Below are 21,549 nucleotides of genomic sequence, written 5' to 3' on the forward strand. Positions count from 1 at the left end.
TTAAGGTATCCGTATTCAGTGTTTAGCGTCCGCTACACTACTTGTAAAAATTTCATCATTATACAATCTGTCATTAGAAGAATCAAGGGTGAGCGAGCGTTTAGGCCTCCCGCGATTCCGACAATTGTATTGAATCTTGTAGTGAGTCAATCCGTCTGGTGTACACTCGGCGTCCACACACGCAATTGCAAAATTTATAGCCTCTACACCATTGATTCAGTACAAGATTCACCCTACATGTGTGAAGCCGTTAAAAAACGCTTTACAGTAGGTAGAGCAGTTTATTCAAAAGAACACATGTCGATATTTTATTTGTAGAACAGCTGTTTTGACAACTTTTAAAAAATCCTCAAATTTCATAATTCAAACAAAGGAAAATGTACTCTGAAAACAATAACAATAGTATTTTTTTGCTAACCTTATAAAATAAATAGATAAAATAAATATAATCATAGTTTTAATTGTTTAGCCGCCAATCGGCATAATTTTATTCCCCGAGATTATCCTCTTTTATGAATGAGGCTCATAGGTCAATGAGCAAGGAAAGCTGTGTGAGTGCGCCAAACCAGATTTTTCATAAATAATAGTTGAACATACAAAATTGAAACCTTGCACAACCATTCATAACAACTTCTCTCTTGTATTTACCTTATTTCTATTCCTACTTCTTCTTTCAACACCACTCCCTTTCTACCACTTTTTGGTAGAAAGTTAGTGGGGAGGATATTTTCAATATTCTTCCCAAAGAATGGACATTGATATGTCCAAAGCTCCGCCAATTTATGTACATGCATAACAATATGATTATTATCTATAGTTATTATTTACAAATTGCTTTTTCATATCATATACAGTTCAATAATTATTTTCTTAGTCTATATTATGTAAATTCATCTATAATTTTGCTGTTTTGTAAGCTATTGTATATAAGTGTATAAGCCAGTATATATTGTAATCTACATAATACATCGAAATTTTTTGGGAACTCATGAAAATTAAATCAATAATTATTACTAGTAGTTCTGTGAACAGTAGACATCACGCAGTATTCTCTTCCAGTCCAGTCTCTTCTCCACCTCAGTCGCCTAAGTGTCAGTTGAGCCTAAGAAACCCTTTCACAATCTCCAGCTCAAAGATTGAAAACTACTAGTAGTTCTGTGAACAGTAGACCTCACGCAGTATTCTCATCCACAAGTACCTGATTGAAACTATAGACCTTATGGGAATACAGCAATAGACTGGCTTCTCCACACATCTGTGTAGGAACTTGTCAGCTGAGGTCTAAGATTCAAGTCGACGGTTTGGCATTTCTCTTAATGTTTAAATGTTTATATGTTGCGCATTTACGGCGAAACGCGGTAATAGATTTTCATGAAATTTGACAGGTATGTTCCTTTTTGAATTGCGCGTCGACGTATATACAAGGCTTTTGGAAATTTTGCATTCCAAGGATAATATAAAAGGAAAAAGGAGCCTCCTTCATACGCCAATATTCGAGTAAAAATCTGACTATAGAACTATAAATCAGCTGACAAGTGATTACACAGATGTGTGGAGAAGCCAGTCTATTGCTGTACTATTTCCATAAGGTCTATAGTTTCAACCAGGTACTTGTGGATGAGAATACTGCGTGAGGTCTACTGTTCACAGAGCTACTAGTAGTTTCCAATCTTTGAGCTGGAGATTGTGAAAGGGTTTCTTAGGCTCAACTCACACTTAGGCGACTGAGGTGGAGAAGAGACTGGACTCTAGTGGAGAGCATGTGTTTTGAAATGGTGACGTCGCGGAGACTAGAATCGACTGGTCTGAGTGTCACCATTTGGAAACACATGCTCTCCACTAGAGTCCAGTCTCTTCTCCACCTCAGTCGCCTAAGTGTGAGTTAAGCCATAGAGAAACAATAGAGTGAGTAGATATCCCATGGTATAGGGAATTTATGTCGCAACTTTTACTGTTATCTCAAGCCAATTACAGTCGATTATTGTCGAATTTTACTGTTTTGTTGGGGTGATAGTGTATGAACGGCACAATATGAGAGACTACCAGCGTCACACAGCTTCACGGGAAAGAACTACGTGGACTATCGGCTTGGGATAACAGTAAAAGTTGCGACATAAATTCCCTATACCATGGGATATCTACTTATATATGCTATCGTTTCTCTATGGTTGAGCCTAATCCTTATGATACGTTATTGAATGTAAACAGTGGATGAAATTGGAATATTGTATTGAGTTATAGGACAATGTAGCAATCGAGAGATACTGTACTTGATTGGCTGAGTGTTTTGATATCATCTTGTTGTATGTCACCAACAACTAGTTTACTCTTCTTCTTTTCCTTCTTCTTCTTCTTCTTCTTCTTCTTCTTTTTCTACTTCTTCTTCTTCTTCTTCATCTTCTTCATCTTCTTCTTCATTAATTCAATAACATTTATCTACATATATAAAAGCGAATTGGCACTCACTGACTGACTCACTCACTCGCAGAACTAAAAATCTACCGGACCAAAAACGTTCAAATTTGGTGTTCATGTTCAAATTTCATGTTCAGTTGGCCCTTTAGAGGTGCACTAAGAAATCTTTTGGCAATATTTTACCTCTAAGGGTGGTTTTTAAGGGTTAAAGTTCGTCTTTTGGCGTGTATATTCTTATTCTCTTATTCATAATTGAAAAATGTTCATACCATATGTTAGTATAGAACTATAATCTAGAGAGAGTACCTCTTCGAAACAGTTGTTAACTGGCAACTAAATTAATAATTTTGTCAGGTTGGCAATAAGTTGAGTTGACTTTGTTAGGTTGGCACCAAGTTGAAGATTGAAATGCATTTATCGCGGAAAAATTGATTGGGCACTGCTGCTTCAATCAGAGCTATTCCTGGGAATATTATATTACTAGCCGTCAGGCTCGCTTCGCTCGCCATATCCGTTTAGCCAGATGTTTAGTCTAGACCCCCGACTGGATTGTCCTAACATATGATAAAAATGCCCAAATGAAAAATGCAGGCGAGCGAAGCGAGCCTGCTGATCTCATTCTTGGACGATTCAGCTGGGGGTCCAGACGGATATGGCGAGCGAAGCGAGCCTGGCGGCTAGTAAATCATATTTATTGAATTGGCTCAGAAGCAGGTGTAAACAAGAATTGAATTGATTCATATTCATATCATTTCTTCAATTTCTCTTCTACTGCTTTCTCATCTCTCTTACTTTTCTCTTAATTTCATTCTCTACTCTCTCTTTTTCATAACATTATCTCTAGTATATACTTATAATTATCTTAATTTATATTATCTAATTTAATTCTGTTTCAACTTCCAACAGTTAACTGTATTTATTTGTAATTCTTATATTCTTGTTTATTTGAATACTGTTGTATCTTGTTTACTTGTTTTGTATTGTACTGTTGTTTAGTGCAACGGGTCTATCGAGACCTAGCACGTCATAATAAAAATCAATCAATCAATCTTCTTCTTCTTCTTCTTCTTCTTCTTCTTCTTCTTCTTCTTCTTCTTCTTCTTCTTCTTCCGCTTCACCTTCTCCTTCTTATTCAGCTTCGATTAGCATATACTCATGTTCACATATTTGTCAGATATTTGCTCCAGAAGAGAGAGCAACGTTAATAGAAAATCTCAGCAACACTGAATTGAGCCATCAATCAAAATCTCTCAATACATACGCCTCCATTTCCTCCAACTACTCCTCCACATACTTTTTCTTTCTCTTCCTCCCCTTATTCTCCTCCTTCCCTTTCTCTTCACCTCCTTCCAATCTTCCCTCTCGTTACACTCCTTCTAACTCCTTCTCCACATCATTCACAACTGCAAACAATTCTTCTTCTTTTTCCTCTTCTTCTTCTTCTTCTTTTTCTTCTTCTTCTTACGCTTCATCCCTTCCTTCTTATTTCTTCTTGCCCTGTACTTCTCCTACTTCACCTCCGTTTCTTCGCCTTCACAACTCTTTCATCCTCTCCTCCCTTCTGCTCCACATTACTACTCATCTCATCTCTTCCCTTGCTTTCTTCTCTTCTCTTACAGCATCCATTTCTTATTACTTTTTCTCTCCTTTTTCTTCTCTCTCTTCTCCTCTAAAAGAGTTATTTTAAGAGAATCAAGTTCAACTTTAAAAGTAAACTCTAAAGACATATAAAAAAATACTCTTTTTCTCTCTCAAAATTAATTAATTTCATGCTAGAATTATTTATTAATTTCCTTATTTTCTCATCTTACTTGTAAGGTTTGTAGCCATATTGTTCTTTTTGCTTCTTCGATCCTATCCGTCTATCCTATCCATATATTCTCTCATAAATTTTGTATTTATTTCCCAACAGATCTTTTTTATTTTACATTTTAAGAATGCTCTAATTTTAAGTTTATCCAACTATTCCACTTATTATTATTATAATTTTTTTTTTTTTACTTTTTTAATTTAAAATATAGTTTTGTTTCATTTTATTTTACTGAGTATTGCTTGTTAAATTATAACTTAGTATTGTATTGGAGGGTTAAGTGTAAGAGAGGGCCGACTACGCCCTAACTTCGCCCTCCCAGGTATAAAATAAAGACAGTCATTCTATTCTATTCTATTCTATTCTTCTCCACTTCCCTCTCCTTACCCTCCACCACTCTCTGATCTTCTGTTATGTAGATGCATAACAATATAATTATTCTCTATAGTTATTATATTACAAATTGCATTTTCATATCATATACAGTTCAATAATTATTTTCTTAGTCTATATTATGTAAATTCATCTATAATTTTCCTGTATTGTAAGCTATTGTATATAAGTGTATAAGCCAGTATATATTGTAATCTACATAAATAAAGTACTCAATCAATCAATCAATCAATCAAACTTCTTCCACCGCATACTCCTTCATATCTTACTCCTCTCTTGGTCTCTGCATCCATATCCACAATCAATTTTTCTCTTCCTTTTCTTCTTCTTCTTCTTCTTCTTCTTCTTCTTCTTCTTCTTCTGCTTCATCTTCACCTTCTTCTCCATATATTTTGAATGGTGTAACATGTGTTTGCACTCGACACAGTGAGTGGGTGTACACTGAATGTGTCAATCTGCGAATATGTCATCAATCTTGAAATTTGTATCAGCAGACGGTAAATATGGATAAAACCTGTCATCCAACGCTTATTCTCCTTCTCTCGTTTTCCGTCTTCTTCTTCATATTATTTTTCTCATCCTCCTACTCTTCCATCTCTTCTTCTTCTTCTTCTTCTTCTTCTTCTTCTTCTTCTTCTTCTTCTTCTTCTTCTCTTACTCAGTCCTTTATTTCATCTTCTCCTCCCTGTGTCTTCACTTTCTTCTTCGTCCTTTTTTCTCTCTCCACTTTTTTGTTTTTTCTCACTCAGTATCTTTATCTCACTCTGTGGTGATAACTGAAGAAATGAAGAAAAAAAGAAGAAGAAGAATAAGAAGGCGACTGGAGGAGAAGAGGATGAAGCTGAAGAAGAAGTAGAATAACTATTACTTGAAGAAGAACAAGTGGAAGGAGAATAATAATGATAATAATAGTAAGAAGAAGAAGAAGAAGAAGAAGAGTAGGAGGAGGAGAAAAAGAAGAAGAAGATGAAGATGAAGAAGTTGAAAAAAGAAGAAAAAGTTGAAGAAGGAGAAAAAGTTAGAAGAAGAAGATGAAGAAGATGAAGAAGATGAAGAAAGAAAGGGAAAACGGAGTTTGAAATAAGCTTTCTATAACGAATAAGTGATTGGTCTCAGAATTGTTTTCGAAGGTAGGCTACAGTATATTTACATTCTTGACTGAAACTGATTCGAAATTGTAAGAAATACATGAGTACCTCAACAGCGGAAAGTTTTGAAAATGGTTAGAAGCAGGGGTAGAAAGAGAGGAAAATGGGAGAGAAAAAATACGAGAGATTCAGATTCAGATTCCTTTATTCATGTGTTTAACAATACATAATTTAACTTCTATAATTTAACGTTCTATCGTTAAAAATAAATACCAGTAGCGGTTAAACAGCATGGTGAATCATTTATTAAACTAATGAATTCTACAATAATATTGAGCAAGAAAAATGATGAAAAATGCAAGAGTTAAGGTACTAAGGGATGAGAGAAAGAGAGAGAGTGAGTGAAGCCAAAAGAGAAACACAGGAAAAAGTGATTGATTGTTCAGTTCGTTTATTCAGGATTTTCTGATAGCTGTGCTGATTTGTTACAGAAATCATACAAATGTAAACAGCGGAAATTGAGTGCGAACAAGAAGAAGGAGAAGAAGAAGAGGGAGAAGAAGGAGATGGAGGAAAGAGGAGAAAGGAGGAGAAGCGGGAATGTGGAAAGAATTGATTGATTGTTGGCTTTATTTGAAAAGAATGGAGAATTTTCTGAACGTTTCTCTTGTAGTGTGAAATACAGGACGTCAAATATGGAAATATAACTAGAAATAACCCTTCCTTTTCTACTTCTTCTTCTTTTTCTTCTACTTCTCCTTCTCATCCTCTCTCTCCTTCTCCAAATTCTCCTTCTTGTTCTTCAAGAAATAGTTCTACTACTTCTTCTCCAGCTTCTTCTTCTTCTTCTTCTACTTCTTCATCTCGTGCTTATTCTTATTCTTTTTTTCTTTTCCTGCATCTTCTTCTTCTCCTTCTCCATCTTCTTCTTTTTCTTTTACCCATCCAACTTCTCCTTCAATATATAGTTCTTTTATTTCTTCTTCCTCTTCTTTTTCTTCTCCTGCATCTTCTTCTTCTTCTTCGTCTCCTTCTTCTTCTTCTTCTCCTTCTTCTTGTCCTCCTACTTCTACTTTTCTCCTTCTCCTTCTCCCACTTCTTCTTCCTCTTCTTCACTTCTCCTTCTCTTTTCACTCATTATTAATATAGTATATTTCGCACCTAGAGCAGAAAATGAGACTTTTCCGGCTCGATATCGGTTTTCAAGTCCGAGGCCGTAGGCCGAGCACTAGAAAAGATTGAGAGCCGGAAAAACATTTTTGCCCGTGGTGCGAACGCTATTTTTCGCCACACACAAAAATAAACAATATATATATATATATGAGAATAGTTGTTTACTAAGCACTTCCGAAAGCAGAAGTGGAAGGTGATAGCTCTAGCAAATCTGAGGTAATCTGAATATCAGGAAATTGTCCAAGTAATTTTATTTTTTATTCTGATTTGTCTAAATAACACAAAAGATGATGTTCAATTATGTGGGAGGTTGATTTTATACTTTTTTATTCTTTCAAATGACAATAAGATGATATTAATATAAATGTTTTAATTATTGAATAATGAACACAAATAATGGAAAGTTTTTTGATCAGCTGTTTTTTGATCACCTTTCTTAGTTCCATGTTAGCGGCTGGAAAGGGTACTCTTGAAACCTGTTCTGACGTCAGACGAGAGTCGTCTGCAAACCATGTCTTTCAGATCTACGTAGGGACTGGAAAACAGCGGGCTTTCTGTGCAGTGTGGCGAAATAGTTATTTGTGCAACTAGTGCGCAAAGTGACAGTTTGCTGCACCGAAAGAAACGTTTACGCCCGAGCCGTAGGCGAGGGCGGAATGGTTTCTTGAGTGCAGCAGAGGAACTTTGCGCACGTATTTCACATTAAGTTTTTCCTACAGTTACCATTGAATATGAAAAGGTGGTAATTATGGGTAAAATTGCCTGAAATCCATCAAATGTTTTTCTGTGTAATTTTATTATTGATAAAAACCTTAATCCTAAAATCCTAAAGTCCTCGTTGTCCTTGGTTATAATATATAATGAATAATAATTAGCGCGTTGTGCTTGGTTGCACCTCTGCTCACTATAGCAGCCACAGCAGTCACTGTTACCAACTTCATTTTGATTTTGCTGCACTGTTGCTCCATATAACCTACTAAGTATTTTGCGTTGCCATGTTGCAAATCTGGAGTGCAGAAAAATTTTTCCCGCACTAGAGCGGAAAAGTGATTCTTTGCGTTCTGTAATCAGTGCAGCAATGGCCACTTTTCAACGTAACTGTAGGAAAAAATAATTTCTGATCATTATTCAGTTAATTTTCATTTCTATTTACTTTGAAGTGCCAGAAATGATGGAACTAGTATGACATTAATCCTACAGACCAGAATAATAGATACAGTTGAATATATATGCACAAGCTAATGGAATTATAGGTGGATATATAATGTCAACAGATGGTTAGGCTACTGGTTCTAGAATGCACAGTGTACATAGATATGTCATGCAAAGTACATAAAGTGTACATAGATAGATATGTAATGCAAAGTACATGATGACAATTTCGAAATCCAATTATCCCCGATAGAGAGGTATTGTTTATTATTATTGTAAGCTCTGGTATCAACAGATAGGTACTGTGTTATCAATTGGCAGCTATGTTCATCCCCTCTCTCACTCCATTCCCTTATATTCTCTCTTCCTTCTATGTTCTACTCTCTCTCTTCCACATTATCCGAAAATATTCTCTCCAATTCCAACGCATATCTCTGATAATTATTCTCCAATAGCTAATTTCTCTAATAGATATAACATGTATTGAGGTTATTATGGCAGTAGAGGAACAGCATTGCCGATTCTCTGCCTTGCCACTGCCTTCTATAGACATACTAGTAGTTCTGTGAACAATAGACCTCACGCAGTATTCTCATTCACAAGTACCTGATTGAAACTGTAGACCTTATGGAAATACAACAATAGACTGGCTTCTCCACACATCTGTGTAATCACTTGTCAGCTGATTTATGATGAATAATTCTATAGTATGATTTTTACTCTTATATTGGCGTATGAAGGAGGCTCCTTTTTCCTTTTATATTATCCTTGAAATGCAAAATTCCCAAAAACCTTGTATATACGTCGACGCGCAATTAAAAAAGGAACATACCTGTAAAATTTTATGAAAATCTATTACCGCGTTTCGCCGTAAATTCGCAGTTGCTATGTTTTCTTAAAAATTGATCAATTTAAAAGGTCTAGAAAAAATCCTAAATAATAAACATAGAGCTTTCTGTCCTATATCGTACCGTAACGTGTCGTCCCGGAATGTGAGTGTGAGCGCTGTTATCAGGTCTGGCTGCAACTGTCTACAACGTTGATGGAAACATACATTTTCAAGATGTTCCATGTTTTTGAATGGGTAGTATTATAGTCAACTAGACGGCTGATTTATTATGAATAATTCTATAGTCTGATTTTTACTCTAATATTGGCGTATGAAGGAGGCTCCTTTTTCCTCTTATATTATCCTTGAAATGCAAAATTTCCTTGTATATACGTCGACGCGCAACTTAAAAAGGAACATACCTGTCAAATTTCATGAAATTCTATTACCGCGTTTCGCCGTAAATGCGCAACATATAAACATTCAAACATTAAGAGAAATGCCAAACCGTCGACTTGAATCTTAGACCTCACTTCGCTCGGTCAACAATTATCCACTAGACGTTGAATTTTTTTACATAGGGTTGATCATTATTATCAAGAATCAGAAATCAACATTACATGCACATCAGATATTCCACAGTGAGGTCCACGTTATAATGGCAGTATTTTATTAACATTGGTGTTGCTATCCTTGTCTATCATTCGACAAAACACATACCACTATCGTTTTCTTGCTCCACAACGTTTCCAGATCGGGTTTTAACAATGTAGAAATGTAATTAATCAAGGCAGACAAACGGCAAAGCTGTTCTCCTATCTTTTATCTACTGCTATTATAACTTGACCTCACTATAGAATAACTTGATTCACAGATATCCACTATTAAATTTGAATATATACTTTTGGACTCGTGTGCGAATTAATTTATCATTTTCACATAACTTAACCTCTAGACTGTGTGTGTATTTCAAGTTAAGGTTTAGAGCAGTTTTGGGCGAATGCCTGTTGTTCTTACCTGGATTTTATTTGTATAAGAATAAAAATAAAAAATGAAAGGCAGTGGTAACAGAGAATTGGCAACAATGTCTTCCTATATTTTCCACTGACTTTATGACGTGAACCTCACTCACTATGAACAAACACCCAGTAACAGCTGTCATCTAGTGGGAGAATTGAGAACTAGTCGTTGAGAATCTTCTCGACCAATCAGAAGCAAGCTAGGCGGGGCTGGGAGGCGTGGCTTACTAGTCTTCTTCTTGTCAGTGATTGGTTCGTTTATCCTCTTGATTTCAGACCAGGGCTCGGTTGCACAAGAGGCGGTTAAATTTTAACCGTGATCAATTCCTCGAGGAGCAATCAGAGAAGGTTTTATTCTGAAAAGACGGCTTCTCTGATTGGTTCTCCTGGAATTAACCACGATTAAAATTTAACTGGCTTTTGTGCGACTGCACTAGGTGTTTTCAAATGGTGTTTTTAAATGTGCTGATTTTCGACCGAGCGAAGTGAGGTCAAAGATTCAAGTCGACGGTTTGGCATTTCTCTTAATGTTTGAATGTTTATGTGTTGCGCATTTACGGCGAAACGCGGAAATAGATTTTCATAAAATTTGACAGGTATGTTCCTTTTTAAATTGCGCGTCGACGTATATACAAGGTTTTTGGAAATTTTGCATTTCAAGGATGATATAAAAGGAAAAAGGAGCCTCCTTCATACGCCAATATTAGAGTGAAAATCAGACTATAGAATTATTCATCATAAATCAGCTGACAAGTGATTACACAGATGTGTGGAGAAGCCAGTCTATTGCTGTATTTCCATAAGGTCTATAGTTTCAATCAGGTACTTGTGGATGAGAATACTGCGTGAGGTCTACTGTTCACAGAACTACTAGTGAGAATTCATGGATTAATCAATAGTTAGAAGCATTCTTACCTTTTGGACAGATTCAGGACCAGTTTTGTTTGGCATACTGTAGTTGACTGATGAACTTCAAAAAACTGAACGAGTAGGTCATCTTAGTTCTGGAATCTCTCTGGAATAAAAAAAAATAAAAGAGGATTTTAATAAATTTTATATAAGTGGATTGTTACAATAATCAAAGCACTATTGATTAGGTGCTGACTTTGGAACCTGAATTTTACTATAGAATGGGATGTGAGACATTATAATGGAAATTGATGAATTGTTATCCTATACTTTTAAACGAGCAACTTCTGTTTATAATATGTTTAGATGTTTGTATTCCACCGGATTTCGAAAACGGCTCTAGCGATTCTCACGAAATTCAGAACATAGTAGGTTTATAATATAAAGATTCGATTGCACTAGGTCTCATCCCTGGGAAAACTCGCTGAAGAACATGAAAAGGATAATTATTATTCATCCTTGGAAAAACAGCTGATAATAATTATTTCGTCGTCTGTTGGTGATTGATTGATTGATTGATTGAGTACTTTATTTATGTAGATTACAATATATACTGTCTTATACAGTTATATACAATAGCTTACAATACAGCAAAATTATAGATGAATTTACATGATATAGACTAAGAAAATAATTATTGAACTGTATATGATATGAAAACGCAATTTGTAATATAATAACTATAGATAATAATTATATTGTTATGCATCTACATAAATTGGCGGAGCTTTGGACATATCAATGTCCATTCTTCGGAAAGAATATTAAAAATATCCTCCCCACTAACTCTCTACCAGATGATGGAAGTGAGTGAGCGAGTTCATGTGTGTGGGACTGTGTCAAAATTATGACTCAGCTGTTGAATTTTTGTAATCATTCAATCAGGTACTTAGTGCCGGTTGCAATAAAGCCGGGTTATTTTCAATCCTGATTAATTCAGTAGATCCATCTTTTTGAATTGGTCTTCTCTAATTTGGTTCACGTGAAGTTGATCAGGATTAAAATTTAACCGGATTTTGTGCAACTGGGCTTTTGTGAGGGAAATTTTTGCATTCCTCTGGGAATTAATCTCAATTTACTGTGATTAGATAGAACATTTCTGTATGAATTTCATTATAATTTCTTCTTTCGTAATAAATTTTTTATGCTTTTGTACTCCAGAGCGAAGCTCGGTCCCCGATATTATAGTAAAAGTGCATTACGGTATGAATACTAGTATAGAGAAACATTAGCGTAAGTAGATATCCCATGGTATAGGGCATTTATGTCGCAACTTTTACTGTTATCTCAAGCCGATTACTGCCGATTATTGTAGATTTTTACTGTTTTTACTGGATAAGAGTGTATGAACGGCACAATATGAGAGACTACCAGCGTCATAAAGCTTCACAGGAAAGAACTACGTGGACTATCAGCTTGAAATAACAGTAAAAGTTGCGACATAAACGCCCTATACCATGGGATATCTACTTATGCTATTGTTACTCTATGTTCCTACCTATAAGAATATCTGGCAATGTAAATTTTGAACCAGTAAATTGATCAATCCATAGTACTATAAAGGAAAGAACTGGCTCATACAGGTAGGGGATAGGAAATTCACGAATGACGCATCATCACGTCTCAACTACTCAACTCATTAACTTCACATTTTGCGTAGATTCTTAATTCACCGAGGATGGTTATAGGCCTACTTTAAATTCTTCAAGATTTCAGTTTGTCAAGTTTTTAGTTGGACCCTTGCGGAGCACGGGTTACTCGCTAGTCCTGTACTAGTAGTTCTGTGAACAGTAGACCTCGCGCTCAGTAAGTTACATTGACCTGTTGTTATGTTCTCTCAAAAATTAAATATGAATTTAAAATGTCTTGAAAAAATCCTAAATAAACATAGAACTTTCTGTCCTATCGTACCGTGACGTGTCGTCCCGGAATGTGAGTGTGTGCGCTGTTATCAGGTCTGGCTGCAACTGTCTACAACGTTGATGGAAAGATACATTTTCAAGGTGTTCGATGTTTTTGAACGGATAGTATTATAGTCTACTAGACAGCTTATTCATGATGAATAATTCTATAGTCTGATTTCTACTCTAACATTGACGTATGAAGGAGGCTCCTTTTTCCTTTTATATTATCCTTGAAATGCAAAATTCCCAAAAAATCTTGGATATACGTCGACGCGCAATTTAAAAAGGAAAGATAATTTCCCTGTCAAATTTCATGGAAATCTATTACCGCGTTCCGCAGTAAATGTGCAACATATAAACATTTAAACATTGAGAGAAATGCCAAACCGTCGACTTGAATCTTAGACCTCACTTCGCTCGGTCAATAAATTTCAGGAAAGTGGTAGAGTGTTGATGTAGGAAAAAAGAAAATTTCAGAGAACATATGAGCTATAAATAAGTTTGGAAGAACGTGCCAAAAGGTTATACGACTGATTACCGGGTTTATTGTACCTTGAAGTGCTTACAACAAGTTTCTACTTTATTAAAGTCGAGTGTAGTTTGAGGAGGAGGATGAGGAGTAGGAGGGAGAGGAAGAGGAGGAACAGGAGGATGTTGAGGAGGAGGGTTGGGTGGAGTACGAGATGGAGGAGGAGGAGGAGGAAGAGAGGAAAAACTGAGAGTAAATGAGAGTTACGATAGTTGATTTTGGAGAAAAGTTTGAAGAAGATGAAGAACATTAGAAGGTTGTGGAGGAGGAGGAGGAGGAGGAGGAGAAGGAGGAGGAGGAGGAGGAGGAGGAGGAGGAAGAGGAGGAGTAAGGGGGAGAGGAGGAGGAGGTGAAGGAGAAGGAGAAGGAGGAAGAGAGGAAAAACTGAGAGAAAATGAAAGTCACGATGGTTTATTTTGATGACAAGCTAGAAGGAGAACATTGAGAGTTGGTGTAGGAGGAGGAGGGAAATGAGAAGGAGGAGGAGGAGGATGAGGAGGAGCAGGAGGAGAAGGAGGAGGAAGAGAGGAAAAACGGAGAGTAAATAATGAAAGTCACGATGGTTTATTTTGATGACAAGTTAGAGGGAGAACTGTAAGAGTTGTGGAGGAGGTGGAGAAGGGGGAGGAGGATGAGGAGGAAAAGGAGAAGGAGGATAAGGAAAAGAAGTAAGAGGAGGAGAATACTTATATTTGGAGGAAGAAGATGAAGAGGAGTAAGTAAAGGTTAAGAGCTTTGAAAAAAACGAATTGAGAAGAAATAGAGACACTCAAATGTACGGAAAAAACATTGGTCAGGGATGTATAAATTATAACAAAATATATGTATAAGAGTTTTATTATAGGCCCTTGGAGAAAATTATGAGAAATGGATGAAGAAGGATGAGGGTGTGGAGTAGAAGTAGAAGTAGGAGGATGAGGATGAGGAGAAGCTGGAAGTGGAGTAGAAGTAGAAGAAGGAGAAAAAGATGAAGGAGAAGGAGGATGAGCAGGAGTAGAAGAGGGGGAAGTAGAAGAAGGAGTAGTATAAGAAGGAGAAAAAGGAGAAGGAGAAGGAGAAGAAAAAGGAAAAGGAGAAGGAGGATGAATTGAATTGAATCGCTGCCTTTATTAAAAACCTAGGAGGGCGAAGTTAGGGCGCAGCCGGCCCTCTCTTACACTTAACCCTCCATACAATTCTAAGTTACAACTAAAACAACATCATAAACAATAAACTAATGAGGATGTGGAGGAGCAGGAGTAGAAGAAGGAGAAATGGAGAATGAGAAGGAGAAGGAGGAAGAGGAGGAGCAGGAGTAGAAGTAGGAGAAGTAGAAGAAGCAGAAAAAGGAGAAGGAGAAGGAGGTTGAGGAGGAGCAAGAGTAGAAGGAGTAGAAGGAGGAGAAGGAGGAGAAAAAGGAGAAGGAGGAGCAGGAGTAGAAGGAGGATAAGGAGGAGACTAAGATTAGAGAGTGGAAGAGAGATTGGTGTGGAGGTGATAGAAAAGAAAAAGAAAAGAAGTAGACATTTGCTCACAATATCTATATCTCTCACATGTATTTGCTACATGACTTAATCTCTTTACATACATCTACAATGTTACATACAAGCCATATATCTCTGTATACGTCGTATGTATCTTTTCCTTGATTACATGTAGTTGTAAATATAAAAATGTCTGACAAAAATAAAGATAACATGTCTCATTACATACAAGCTGTATACCAGTCGTATATATTTTAAAAACTACCAAACTCGTCCGAACGATCCCCCAACAAAGAAAGCTATAGATGCTTCTCCATTGCAACAGGATCATACGTCCGTGCACGGCCGTCTCCGGCCGATAAAGTTTTTGATCCGAATTGAATGGGGATTTTCCGGCTCTATCCGGCCGAAGTCGAGCTGAAACAACATCATCCTAACCTCAAAATTGTTCTACAGTCTTGTCTGTTTTTGGTTTTTGAACTTGTTCTGTTTTATAAATCTTTTTTATTATGTTTGTGAGTAAACACACACACAGAAGAATGACTTTGCCTACTAACTAGCTTGCCACTTCACTTTCTGGCAACCAGCCAACTACTCAACTAGACTGACGTAAACGGTTCCAATGGACGACCATATTCGGCCGAATTAACGGCCGGCAGATTCATCCGATCCAACGGCCGAACGGATCGGTTGAATACGACAGTTAGGGTAACCGTCCACTGGAGCCGTATTCAACCGATCAGTTCGGCCGTTGGATCGGATGAATCTGCCGGCCGTTAATTCGGCCGAATATGGTCGTCCATTGGAACCGTTTACGTCAGTCTAGTTGCCAATTATTGAATCAACCACCAATTATATCATAGCCACCAAAATTTTTCATAAACAATGACTATATTGAGATTTTTAAAACTGAATAAACAAATAATCACTAAATTAGTTATTCATCACTCTGATTTCTATTCACAGATCCCAGTGAACATTATGACGATGATATCTTTTGTCTCACATGGAACATGCCTCTGAACCGAACTTATCATCTTTTCATCTTTTCATTGTCCATAGTGTTACAACTTTATAAAACAGAACAACTTCAAAAAAACAAAAACTAACAAAACTGTGAAGCAATTTTAGGTTAGGAAGACTATAGTGCGGTCCACGTTATAATGACAGTATTTGATCAACTTTGGTTTTGCTATTCTAGTTTATCATTCGACAAAGCCGGTGGTACTATCCTTTTCTAGGTCCACAACGATGCCAATTATGTTTTTGACAGTGTATAAATATAATTAATTAATGCAGAGAATCGGTATCGCTATTCTTCTATCTTTATTCACTGCCATTATAACGTGGACCTCACTATAGTTGTTGTCCCAGCTCGACTAGAATCAGTTAGCTCGACAAGACTGAAACAATTTTGAGGTTAGGATGATGTTGTCTCAGCTCGACTACGGCCGGATAGAGCCGGAAAATCCCATTCAATTCGGATCGAAAAACTTGATCGGCTGTGCATGGACGTATGAACCTGTTGCAATGGACGAGCATCTATAGCTTTGTTTGTTGGGGGATCGTTCGGACGAGTTCGGTAGTTTTCGGCCGATGCTAGTTCGGACGAAATCGGTTCCAGTGGACGGCACACCTAACATAGATGTTAGATGTAGTCTTATGAGACTGCATCTCATAATATACAGTGAGATTTTCAGCATTGGTTTGAATGGAAAGCATTTATGTTATACATTATTGACCGAGCGAAGTGAGGTCTAAGATTCAAGTCGACGGTTTGGCATTTCTCTTAATGTTTAAATGTGTTTATATGTTGCGCATTTACTGCGAAACACGGTAATAGATTTTCATGAAATTGACGGGTATGTTCCTTTTTTAATTGCGCATCGACATATATAAAAGGTTTTTGGAAATTTTGCATTTCAAGGATAATATAAAAGGAAAAAGGAGCCTCCTTCATACGCCAATATTAGAGTAAAAATCAGACTATAGAATTATTCATCATAAATCAGCTGTCTAGTGGACTATAATACTACCCGTTCAAAAACATCGAACATGTTGAAAATGTATGTTTTCGCCACACTGCACAGAAAGCAGCTGTTTTCCAGTCCCTACATAGATCTGAAAGACCTTGTTTGCAGACGACGTCAGAAAAGGGTTTCTTTTCCGGTCTAGGCCAGAAAGTTGTCTCTTTCCAGCCGCTCATGGAAGTAGTTAATAAGTCATCGGCTAGATCGGGCGAGTGTCCACTTTCATCATCAGCTGAAGTCGCCATGATTTCAGTTCCAGTTTCGAATCAAACTAATTCGCTTGGCAATCAGTTTTATCCACTTATTTATTGTTGATTAGCGCATTCCGAATTTTCAAAAATGCTTGAAGATGACTGTGGTATTCCAAGTGAAATTTTAAAAGAATCTGAAATCCTGACTGCAAATCTTCTACCACTAAAATCAAGAGATAGGTACGATAGCTTAACGAGTATTCTTTATTTATTTTGTCAGCAATACCTGTAGTGTGGCGAAAAATATCGTTCGCACCACGGGCAAAAATGTTTTTCCAGCTCTCAATCTTTTCTTGTCCTCGGCCTACGGCCTCGGACTTGAAAACCGATTTCGAGCTGGAAAAATCTCATTTTCTGCTCTAGGTGCGAAATATACTATTCCATCACGTTGTAGACAGTTACAGCCAGACCTGATAACAGCGCAGAAAAGACAGCAGGACAGAAAGCTCTATGTTTATTTAGGATTTTTTCTAGACATTTTTAATTGATAAATTATTTATTAATTTTTGAGGAAACATAACAACAGGTCAATGTTGCTTATTGAGCGCGAGGTCTACTGTTCACAGAACTACTAGTTTATACTGTCAGTCTATAGTGAATTTCACTGCGGTTATCACAAAATAGCTTATGGGTGTTTTTTCTCCTTTTTTGGCTGAAATCCAAACGTAGTTTTCATGACGTGCTTTTATGGCATTTTCTTCATGGTGTTATGGTGCTGGGTGGATTTGAATATGAATGCATTATACTGCTATGTTCCAAATCCCTAATGTCTGGCGAGATGAATGGCTTTATTATACGGGCGCACATTCTGAACAAGCTTTATCTGTTGTCTTTTTGGGGTTGAGTGTTAGGTTGTGCTTTTTTCGAAAAAAGATTCACACCCTGAGATGTTGGAGAAGTCATTTATAGGTTGAAAAATCGTTTTCGCCCCACTTGGATGTAATGAGCTGGTTTTCGTGCGTCATATGGAGGCCGAAAATGATTGTTTTCTGACCAGGCCGGTAAAAGTTTTACGGCCCTAGGGCTGTAAAATAACCTTGAAGTCAGCTGATTCTGATTTGATGTGAACGTGTTTACAAAATGGTTTATGAAACGGAATCAGTTTATGCTTCTAGAAATGAATAAGTATTCTGCAATAAGATACTATCATTTTATTTGGATGAATAAAATACAGATAAGATAATTGTATATTATAAACTATTCAAATTCGATTTTCAGAGTAGGATAGAACTTCTAACCTAAACTTCCGAAGTCAACGACAACAAGCATTGTTGACATTGACATTCAGATTGGCCAAATTTCAAGTGTGCTAAGACACAGCTGATCAAAGAACTTTTCATTATTAGTGTTTATTATTCAAGAATCAAAACATTTATAATAATATCATCTTATTGTCATTTGGAAGAATAAAAAGCATAAACTCAACCTCCCACATAATTGAACATAATCTTTTGGGTTATTTAGACAAATCAGAATGAAAAATAAAAATGACAATTTCCTGATATTCAGATTACCTCAGATTTGCTAGAGCTATGACCTTCCACTGTTGCTTTTGGAAGTTCTTAATGAACAATTATTCTCATATATATATATTGTATATTTTTCTGTGTGGCGAAAAATAGCGTTCGCAACACGGGTAAAAATGTTTCTCCGGCTCTCAATCTTTTCTAGTCCTCGGCCTACGGCCTCGGACTTGAAAACCGATTTCGAGCCGGAAAAGTCTCATTTTCGGCCCTAGGGTTCCAGTTCGTCGAGTACCCATTTTGACCATTTATTGAGACCAACCTCAACAAATGGATTTTGAGTCAATTATAGAGAAGGCATTCATTTTTTACTCAATAATGATAGAAACATAATTATAATTATGATATGATTAGGAATTGAAAAACAAGCCTTACCTTGTTCTTTTATCTTTGCCCTTCCTAAATTTTGATTCAACCTTCCGGCAGTCCCGCTGTTGTAAAAAGTACAACAGTGTCAGTTTTTTTGCTGCACAAAACTATTGAATGGGGTGGTGTCAGTGAATGAGTCACCTATGCATTCCAAAACTTTCTCCCCATCACTCCACTGAGTTGCAGTATCAACCGAGCAATGGTTCAGTCTTTAGGTGCCATTTAGTCGCCACAGTGCATAACATAGGGAAAGACTGTATACGGCGACTGTAAACGAACCAATAACACAGAATTGATGGCTTTGCTTGGTGTACCTTATTGGGCTATGAAATGGTAATCATCCAAATGTTCATAGGCGTAAAATAATCCATCAATCCATACAATTAATTAATATGTTTTAACAGTAAACAGAGTACATAACACTTGGAAAATTGAATGTTGTACAAAATACAACACGCGACTGCTCGTGTGATTGAGTAGGGCGCGACTACCGGAAGGTTAAAACTAGATAGCATACCAATGTTAATCAAATACTGCCATTATAACGTGGACATCACAATGCGATCGCATATCAAGAGCTGACATGACACATCATTGGAAACTTAATTTTGAAAAATATATAAAAAATGGTTATCTTTAATTGTATGTCACCTCTTCTCTCACATTTTGGTAGAGAGTTAGTGGGGAGGATATTTTTAATATTCTTTCCGAAGAATGGACATTGATATGTCCAAAGCTCCGCCAATTTATGTAGATGCATAACAATATAATTATTATCTATAGTTATTATATTACAAATTGCTTTTTCATATCATATACAGTTCAATAATTATTTTCTTAGTCTATATTATGTAAATTCATCTATAATTTTGCTGTATTGTAAGCTATTGTATATAAGTGTATAAGCCAGTATATATTGTAATCTACATGAATAAAGTACTCAATCAATTAATCAATCATCACCTTCCCCATTATCCACGCACAAGCCTAGAGCGCATGTAGGCATCACCCTTAACGAAACGAAAATTCAAGGATAGATAAAATAGGTGAGACTTTATAAGCTGAATATTTTTATAGGATCACGCATTGTCCTCAATGAGACTTTTTCTGGAATACAAGAAATTTTTACCAATATATTGAACTATGAACGATGGATAAAATTGATATTGCCTTGACTTTATAACGTGAATTTTTCTACAGAGTCACGTATTTTCACTATTTAACCCTTTTCTAAAATTTCTTCCAGTATATTGAACTTGATATCAATACATCCTTAATATTGAGATAATCTGTACACTTCACACACCCTTTAGGCAATTGGAACACTCGCTTAGCAGGCAATTTGAAAGTTTGTCGGCCATATCGGAAGTGACGGCCAAATTGAAATCGAGCAATTCCAATCTGCGGGATTTGGTGGAAATCTTCAGAGTGGGAAGTTTGCAGTTGGCTTGTTTCACACACATTCGGCTAATTACTTTTGCTCTTGGAGGGTCTAGCACGTGGGGCTCAATTATTGGGTTGTTTCTCTCTCTCTCACACACACACTCTCTCTATCACTCTCTCTCTTTCTCTTCCTCTCTCTACATCTATGTTTATCTATGATTCTCTCACTCATTCTCACTCTATCTCTTCGAGTTTCTCTCTTCCACATTTTTTATTGAGATCAAATTCCAAATCTTCTCACTCACTCACTCACTCTCTCTCTCTCAAATTTGTCTCTGAAGGTAGGAGGATAGATGCTTCACATACTATAACCGGAGAAAGTACTTTAAGGATACCCAATCATCGAACTACTATTTTCACAAAATCCTTCTTAGTCAGTGCCTGTCGTGCATGGAATGCACTTCCTGTTTCTATCAGGTCCATCGAGAGCCGAGCGAGCTTCATCCTAACTTTAAAAAAACATCTTTTGGAACAAATAACTGAAACTGTCCGGCCCTAGAACGATCACATGACATCCATCCCCCACCCATCCCACAAATACAAACCTTTAAACCATGTTATAGAACGAATTGTATATATATATATATTATATAAACTCATGTTATTTCAATTATCCACTGCATAATGCTGTATATTACTGAAAGTTGATAACCCTGATCTACTTTCAGCCTACTTCATTTTATTAATCAATTATTTGATCTTATCTACCTATATAATTATTTTACTCTATCAATTTTCTGTTTTTTTTCTCTTTAATATTCATATTTATTAAAACTTTTACAATATTTCCATTAATAAATAAATCCTTAGTTTAAATAACGAAATTAACGTTTTGGTAGAGAGTTAGTGGGGAGGATATTTTTAATATTCTTTCCGAAGAATGGACATTGATATGTCCAAAGCTCCGCCAATTTATGTAGATGCATAACAATATGATTATTATCTATAGTTATTATATTACAAACTGCTTTTTCATATCATATACAGTTCAATAATTATTTTCTTAGTCTATATTATGGAAATTCATCTATAATTTTGCTGTATTGTAAGCTATTGTATATAAGTGTATAAGCCAGTATATATTGTAATCTACATAAATAAAGTACTCAATCAATCAATCAATCTCTCTCTCTCTCTCTCTCTCTCTCTCTCTCTCTCTCTCTCTCTCTCTCACACACACACACACACATCTCTTTTCAATGACATCTCACATCTCGTCATTTAATGTAAATAAACCAGTAGTTCTGTG

The 21,549-nt window shown here is 36.3% G+C and overlaps 1 protein-coding gene across 1 annotated transcript in view; it reads right to left on the reverse strand.

Annotated features, from left to right (window-relative positions):
- Nucleotides 1–21,549, reverse strand: part of LOC111056862 — a 219,462-nt gene that overhangs the window by 137,709 nt on the left and 60,204 nt on the right. The window contains exon 2 of the mRNA XM_039440512.1: nt 10,795–10,894. The gene's annotated coding sequence lies outside the window, so the exon portion shown is untranslated. The remainder of the gene's footprint in view (nt 1–10,794; nt 10,895–21,549) is intronic.

This window comes from Nilaparvata lugens, chromosome 14 (genome assembly GCF_014356525.2).
Source record: "Nilaparvata lugens isolate BPH chromosome 14, ASM1435652v1, whole genome shotgun sequence".
Classification (NCBI taxonomy): domain Eukaryota; kingdom Metazoa; phylum Arthropoda; class Insecta; order Hemiptera; family Delphacidae; genus Nilaparvata; species Nilaparvata lugens.